Below are 8,434 nucleotides of genomic sequence, written 5' to 3' on the forward strand. Positions count from 1 at the left end.
TTGGGAGGAGCAAAGGAAAGAGGCTTCTGATAGCCTTGTTGATTCTTATGTGGAGGAACATACGGCTGCTGCTGGTGCGGAGGAGGTGTAGGATTGAGCACATTCTGACTAGTCCATCTCAGATTGGGATGGACTGCCGCTTGATTGTTGTAATAGGAACCCCCTCCTTGCCTATATTGCTGAAAGGCAAGGACTTGTTCCTTCTCCACAAGACAGCCAACAGCAGTGTGGCCATCATTACTCCCACATCTCTCACATGAAACGGTCTCTCCTCTAGTGAGAACATGGACCGTCTGAGGCTCCCCAGCAGCTTGTAATTCCAACTTGTCAAATCTAGCATTCATGGTCTCCCGCTGAGCCAAAACCGGCTTATCCATTACATGAACTGTTCTAATCCCATCCCTCGGGTTTCCATACTCAGCACTGTGATTCGCCATCTCCTCAATAAGAGACCATCCCTTATCGTCATCGGTATTCTCCTGGAATCTCCCACTAGATGCCGCATCAAGTATGGCTTTGTGGTCGTCATACAGCCCATTGTAGAACTGATTAGATATGAACCATGGGTCAAAACCGTGGTGAGGGATAGACCTCACCAATTTCTTGAATCGGGACCATGCCTCATAGAAGCTCTCATCGGGATTCTGTCTGAAACTAGTAATCTTGGCCCTCAGCAGATTGGTGCGTTGTGGAGGGAAATATCTCTTGTAAAAGGCGACAGCAAGAGACTCCCAATCTGTAACCCCAAAAGCTGTGCGATCCAAGTCAGTCAGCCACTCCCTGGCTGAGTCAGTCAAAGAGAAAGGAAATAGAACCTCCTTAATCTTGTCTTGCGTTACCCCCTTAGTGGCGGGGATAGTAGAGCAGTAATCTGTAAAGATCTCCATGTGCTTCCTCAGATCTTCACCTGCCACACCGCTATAAAGGTTCCTTTACACCAGATTGATGTAAGAAGGACGGATGTCAAATGTATTCCCATCCTCCGTCTGAAGATTGAAACCCTTTGGAATCGAGGTGGCTTTGGGCACTGAATGACTAGAAAGTTTCGGCATCTTTACTGTAAAAATCGAACTGTCTTCTTCGAAAAGAGAGTGATGTAGCTCTGGCTCGAAAGTACTCAAGTCTTCCTTTCGTGATTTCCACTGCAGACGGAGTCTATGCCTGAATGATCTCTCTGGCTCTGAATCAGCTGCAACTAATTCACACCTGTCTGACCTGGGCATAAACAAACTGATAGAAAATGAATAAGAACGGCCTCAAGGAATATAAATTCCCTGAGACTGGTAAAATAAACGAAACGAAAAACAGATAGGGCAATTGCCTCCCCGGCAACGGCGCCAAAATTTGACACGTCTGTCGTGTACCTGTCAAAAATAAACTAACTAAACTAACTATATAGCTAGGGAAGTCAGGTCGATCTCCACATGGAGGCAAGATATCTGTAAATGATCCGTCTATTTGGTCACAAATGGGGGGGGGGGTTGTTTGAATTGTTTTCTAAACTACCAAGTTTAAAGGAAGAGAAATAGAGACAGAAGCAGTAAAAGCAAAGAAATGGGTTTAAACTATCAGATAGAGAGGGACATGTCAGGATTTCGGTTCACTACGGTAGTCCAGTGACTCAGCTGTAAATGATTCAGACGAACTAATGTGAGACATATGTGGAAAGGTCCTTTCGGTCCACTTTCTACCCGAAAATACTACTAACTTAACTTTCGTCCTCATTAGGGTAATCTACTGTTCATAGCAGGCCTATTTAGTCCAATCTTTTGATCTAGGATTAATTTTAACCAGATTAAAAGGTGACATAGAAGCGTGAACTCAACTAAGTCGATAGATATAATTAACTTGCTATGGTGACAGGATCTCACAATTCATTCATCTAATGCATTTACTACATCGTCACATTTCCTACCGCAGATCCTCTAATCCCAACATGAAAAGGGTTTAGCTACTCATGTCGCTAATTAAACTAACAGCAGATAAAATTCCAGCAGTAAACATTTTGAAATAACAAGTAAATTGCATAAAAGAGAAATTAGGGCAAAGGGAATAACGAAGCAAACAAGAAATTCAAGCGAACAAATGATTAATTATTATAAAGAGTAGAGAAAGGAATTACAATCAAGCGAATCCGGCGTAAAGAACACAAAATCCGAGTGAAATAAGTCCGAGAGCAAGGTTACAGTGAAGAAGAATAAGCAACGCAGTAAAGTTTTGATAAAAACTAAGTAGTGAATAATTCTGATCGATAAAAGATGCCCAATAACCTAATTAACATAGGTTTAAATAGGAAAAGTAAATAAGTTGCGGAATAAAACATAACACGGGCTAATTAAAGCCCATAATAGCGAAACCACTCGATGGAGTGGAATAAAACCACTCGATCGAGCAAATCCTCAGCAGCATCTACTCGATCGAGTAGAAAGTTACTCGATCGAGTAACCCATCTTTCAGCAACTTAAGGATAGAGTAGAAATCTACTCAATCGACCAACCATGGACGTAAAAACCACTCGATCGAGTGGTAAAACTGCTCGATCGAGTTCTTTAACTTCAAATCAGCTCAAGTCCACGCCTGAATGCCTCCTAATCCGTGCCATGACGCTTCCGAACGCAGTATCTCACTCTGGAAAATCCCGTCTCCTCTAAATGCATGCAAAAAGGACGAAAAAGAGTACGATTCCACTACTTTCGCGTTCATTTCTACAAAATGGACAAAATGAACCAAAGTAGCCTAATCGGGGCAAAATACCATAAAAACAGTATAAAAATGCATAGAAATACGTGCTGAAATAGGCTAAAAAGACTATATATTAGGCACGTATCAGAAATGATGGAAATAATTCCCCAAGATAAAAAAGAAATAAAAAAATCGGTAAGTGTGCATTTTGATGAAATGTGAAATGATGATATCGTCTCGAAAAGCGAACCCGCATTGAAATAAGATTCTATAACAAATTAGAATAATCAAGTGAGGAAATAAGAATTTCCGTAAAAATTAATACATATCCCTATAAGAATAGGAAAGTTCAAGCCAAATCCGGATTTAGGAAAGATCGTTTGCGGAATTTGTAGAAAATTGAGTTGGGGAAGAGGCACAGCATGAGCTGTGATTCTTCCAAATGGCACACTAGTTGCTGCGTTTTCTCCGCAGGTGTTCTCTTCCTGAGCGATTTTTGGAAAGGCCGAATAGTATAAATAGATATCTCGGATAAGCTTCTATTCTCACAATTCTCCATTCTATTACTTTGTAATTCATCAAATACAATATTTCTCTCAAAAGGATCTTTCAAGAAAAATGGATGCTTTCGAATCCCGACTTAAGGAATCGACCAACGAGTTTTCAAGCGTGGAGAAGTATGATATGGGTATTTTTGGATGCTTCTCTTGAGTATTGGAACCCGGAGCATCATTTTTTCTCCTTTCCTGGAGATGAAATTGGTCCTTTTCCCGAAGAATTTTCAGCGATTGGAGGATAGGATAGAAAAAGTCTCCCAGCGCCGCCATCTATGTCTGAAGGGTATAAGAATAAATTTAGGGATCTTATTGGATTGACCAAAGCTGAAGTTGATCGTCTTGTAACTTCTAAAGGTGTCCGGATCTTCGATTTTATTGACCGCTTCATAGATAGGGAGGACCATTCTATTTCTTATGCTGCAAGGTGCAGGGTCTTCTGATTTTGCCTGCTTCATTGTTTTGTCTTGAAAGGCCATGTTGACGCGGATATGAGAGGTGACCCGCGATTTTTTAATATCATCGAGCAAATGGAGCTGCGCAAGAGCCCAGCTTAACTGGTATTAGGAGAGATTGTCTTAGGCTTGAATAGTCAGAAGGCTAACCGCGAGCTCCCGTATATTGGAAGTCCTATCATTTTACAGGTAAAATGCTTCCGTTTATTCACTTTTTGGTTGTTTGTTTTTTTTCGATGATGGGGACATTAACACTCGTCACCTTTTTGCAGATTTGGTTGATGGAAAGGCTGCGCTTAATCGAGCCCCCAGTTGACATGCCTGGATATCGATCACGATCAATAATGATGAGGACGAGGTTGTATATGGTTGATTTCACTCGAGTTTGCAACTGTTGGGAGAACAAACTAAAGAATGAAGGAGGACCGTTGATTACATGGGTTGTCCCTTGGTGGCATCTCAGGGCATTGACAGGAGTATCGTCCCTGGATCCTACTCGGTCCATTCGTATCCCAGGCTTGGAGTTCATCGTCCATATCTTCCCGGAGAGAATATTGAGGCAAGTTGGTATGAGGTAAAAGATTCCAAAGCTTGACACTATTCCATAGGTGGCTTTAGCGCATACGTCTGAGACTTGCTGCGAGTGGGCTTTGCGCTGGTCTCAAAGGAACATGTGGTTTATTCCTGTCCCGATTGGTTCACTGTGGGTGTCAGACTCTTATTTTTAGTGGGTCAAGGCTGGCGCCTTGGAAGAGTGTGAAAAGTTGAGGAAGCATGAGCCGATTGACTACAAGATCCGCGAGGTGGCGAAGGAGAATAAGAAGTACTTGACTGAAGAAGAAGAAGAAGAAGCTGGATTCCGAGTCGTCCGCCCGAAGAAGAAACCAAATAATGCTCCTGTTGAGAAAATGATTGTGGATTGAAATGGAAAGATTAGGCCTCGAAAAAGACCGTTGGTGATTAGGTCGGAGATAACGCAAGGGCGTCCCCCTCGAGGTCGAGACAAGAAGTATGATCGAAATGACAAAGGCAAGGGGAAGATGGAAGAATAGGAATAGCCCGAGTCTTTATATTATTTATTATTATTATTATTATTGTCCCGAGTCTTTATATTATTTATTATTATTACTATTGTTTGTAATAAATGGCGGGATTTATAGAATCCTAGCCTAGCATTTCATTTCAGCATTTATATATTATTTGGCGTTTTATTAATAGATGAATAAATCGATTGTATTTAGCTAGGAACTTACAGCTGGCTCCCTTTATTAATTCTTTCGAATTCCAAGTGCCAAAGCAAATGTCTTTCTATTTACATTTTGAAAGTGATTGGGTTGTGTCCCGTGAAGGACCGCCTATGTATTCATTGAAAATGAAATCAAACCAAGAACGTTGTTCCAAAAAAATGGAAAATGTAAAAGAATAAATGTTCGAAGCAAGAGCTTGTAATGAACAAAGGAATAAGCATGGTGCTTTACTTACTCTTAGAAAATGCAATTTAGATTGATGATACTGAGGATAAACAAATAAAAATAATGCCAAAACGCAAGAGCGAGGTGGCACGAATCTTGAAGTTTGGCCAGTGCCGTGTATTTGGTATTGCAAGAGCGGCACATAGGTTCCGCGTGGCGCGTTTCTAGTCCTATTCTAAGGGTAATATCGTTTGAGCTGGTCTAGATTAGTCGGATTTGAAAACTCGTTCCCATCTAAATCTGTAATTCTAACCGCACCCCCCGAGAGTATGGTTTTGACTCAATACGGACCGGCCCAAATAGGTTTGAATTTTCCCCTTTGGTTGACTGGTAGAAGAGCTCGAACAAATTTGAGCACTAGATCTCCCTCGTTGATGTTTTAAGGTTTAACTTTCTTGTTGAAAGATCTTCGAATTCACGCTTGATATGTTTGAACATTATGCAAGGCACGCAGTCTTTGTTCGTCCAAGAGGACGAGTTCTTCATATCTGTCTCTATTTCATTCTGCTTCGGGAATATGGCTTTCAAGTAGAATACGTAGAGATGGGATCTCTAGCTCTACAGGTTGTACAGCTTCCATGGCATATGTCAGATAGAAAGCACTAGCCCCAGTAGGCGTCCTGACTGAAGTTCGATATCCCCATAAGGCGAAGGGTATCTTGTTAGGCCAATCTCGATAATTACCGATCATTTTCTTGAGGATCACAACTACATTTTTGTTAGCTGCCTTTACGACACTATTAGTCTGAGGTCGGTAGGGCGAGGAATGATGATGCTTGATTTTGTATTTGGCCAACAATTGTTCGGTTTTGACTTAAAAATGGGACCCGTTGTCACTGATTATCTCATGTTGACACCCATATCGACAGACGATATTGGTTTGTATGAACTTGGCCACGTGCTTAGAGGTTAGGGCGGTATAGGATGCCGCTTCAACCCATTTTGTGAAGTACTCAATGGCTACCAAAATGAAACAGTGACTACTTATCCCAGCTGGAGTGAGCTTCCCAATGATGTCAATTCCCCATGTAGAAAATGGCCAAGGAAATGTCATCGTATACAGTAGAGATGGTTAAACATGTTGTACGTATCCGAAGATCAGGCAAGTGTGGCAATGCCTTACGTATTTGATGCAATCTGTCTCTATCGTCGTCCAATAGTATCCTAGACGAATGATTTTCTTTGCCATCATTGGCCCACTCATATGAGGACCGCATTCTCCATCATGGACGTCTTCCATAACTTTCTTTGCTTTTGAATGATCAAGGCAAAGGAAAATGATGGCTTGTGGGGTTCTCTTGTATAACTCCCCTTGATTTCAGATGTATTGGGATGCTAATAGACGAATCGCTCGTTGTCTCCTATTATCCATCTCAGGTTGGTATATGTCGTAGAGCTTGTAGTTTAGAATAGCTTGATACCTAGGCTCTTCTTGATTTTCATTCTCATCAGTGAGAAAATGTACATAGGCTGGCTCAGATCGTCGTTCCATACATAACGACAATTCTATCATGTTGTCACGCATTTTGATCAAAGATGCAAGTTTCGCAAGAGCGTCTGTAAACCGATTTTTTTCTCGAGGTAGATGTAAGTAAATGACTTGTTCAAAGAATTGAGCCACTTGATCTATCCTGGCTTGATATGGCGCAAGGCTTTCACTTCGGATTTTCCATGACCCAGTGATTTGATTGATGATTAAAGATGAGTCTTCGTGGACTCAATGCCTTTTGATGCCTAAACCGACTGCTTCTTATAGACCAATGAGGCATGCCTCATATTCTGCAGTGTTATTAGTCACCTCAAAGTTGAGTTTGACAGAAATTGGTATATGCTCGCCTTCAGGAGAAACGAGCAACACTCCTATACCTTATCCTCTTAGATTGGAAGCCCCATCGAAGTAGAAATCCCATGATTCTGCGTCGGTGTGTAAAATGTCTTCGTCTTAAAATGACCATGTATCTTTTACTTGGGTGTCATGAATAGGATTGTCTGTGAAGAACTCGGTTATTGCTCATCCTTTGATGAACTTCAGAGGTACGTATTTGAGATCGAACTCTAAGAGCATCAAAGTCCGCCTTGCCAAGCGTCCATTTAAGATAGGCTTCTCGAAAATGTATTTGATAGGATCCATCTTTGAATATACCTTTACGGAGTAGCTAAGCATATAGTGGCGTAGCTTCTTGGTTGCCCACACAAGAGCGAGGCATGTCTTCTCAAGTGGTGAATATTTAGTCTCATACTCCAAGAACTTCTTACTAAGGTAGTAGATAGCTCTTTCTTCCTTTCCGACGACCTGTGAGCATAGCCCCCATGGCTTTTTCTGTGACTATGAGTTAGAGAGATAACAGTTGATCTTTTTATGGTGGCACTAGAACTGGTGGTTTAGCCAATATCTCCTTAATTTTGTAGAATGCCTTTTGACAATCGTCATCCCACATGGTGTGGTCGGTTTTCTTGAGGTTCTTAAATATAGGTTCACAGATCATAGTGAGCTTTGAAATGAAACGACTGATGTACTGTACTTCGCCCGTGAAACCAAAAACTTCCTTTTCTTTCTGTGGCTGCAGTATCTCAATTAGTGCCTTGATCTTGGATGGATCAATATCTATACCTCTTTGACTATCTACATATCCCAATAGCTTGCCAGGAAGTGACTCCAAATGCGCATTTTTGAAGATTAAGCCGCATGTTGTACTTGCGCAACCTGAGAAAGAACTTGCGAAGGTTGGCGATGTGACTTCGCCTATCTTTGGAGTTGACAATCATGTCATCGACATATACCTCTACCTCATTGTGCATCATGTTATATAACAGGGTAGTCGCGGTGCGCTGATACGTTGCTCCAGCATTGATTAATCCAAACGGCATAACGATGTAGCTGTAGGTACCCCATTGAGTGACAAACGCTGTTTTGTGCATATCTTCTTCATCCATTTTGATTTGATTATACCCTGCGTATCCATTCATAAAGGAGAGGAGCGCATGATCAGCTGTATTATCTACCAATATATCGAAGTGTGGGAGTGGAAAATCGTCTTACAGACTGGCCTTGTTTAGGTCCCTGAAATCAACACAAACCCGGATTCGCCCATCCTTTTTAGGCACGAGGACTATGTTAGCCACCCAGTCTGAGTACTCGGAAAATTTGATGAACCTGGCTTTGCATTGTTTGTCCACTTCTTCTTTGATCTTTAGAGCCCATTCTGTTCTCATTCGACGAAGCTTCTGTTTTACGAGCTTGAAACCTAGTTTGATTGGAATTCGATGTTCT

General features: G+C 41.5%; 1 non-coding gene across 1 annotated transcript; it reads left to right on the forward strand.

The window, feature by feature from the left end:
• Positions 1–570: 570 nt before the first annotated feature.
• Positions 571–677, forward strand: LOC141603800 (small nucleolar RNA R71). The gene has a single exon (XR_012525650.1). It is a non-coding gene; the product is annotated as a small nucleolar RNA R71 (small nucleolar RNA).
• Positions 678–8,434: the final 7,757 nt, after the last annotated feature.

Source organism: Silene latifolia, chromosome 9 (genome assembly GCF_048544455.1).
Source record: "Silene latifolia isolate original U9 population chromosome 9, ASM4854445v1, whole genome shotgun sequence".
In the NCBI taxonomy this organism is placed as follows: Eukaryota; Viridiplantae; Streptophyta; class Magnoliopsida; order Caryophyllales; family Caryophyllaceae; genus Silene; species Silene latifolia.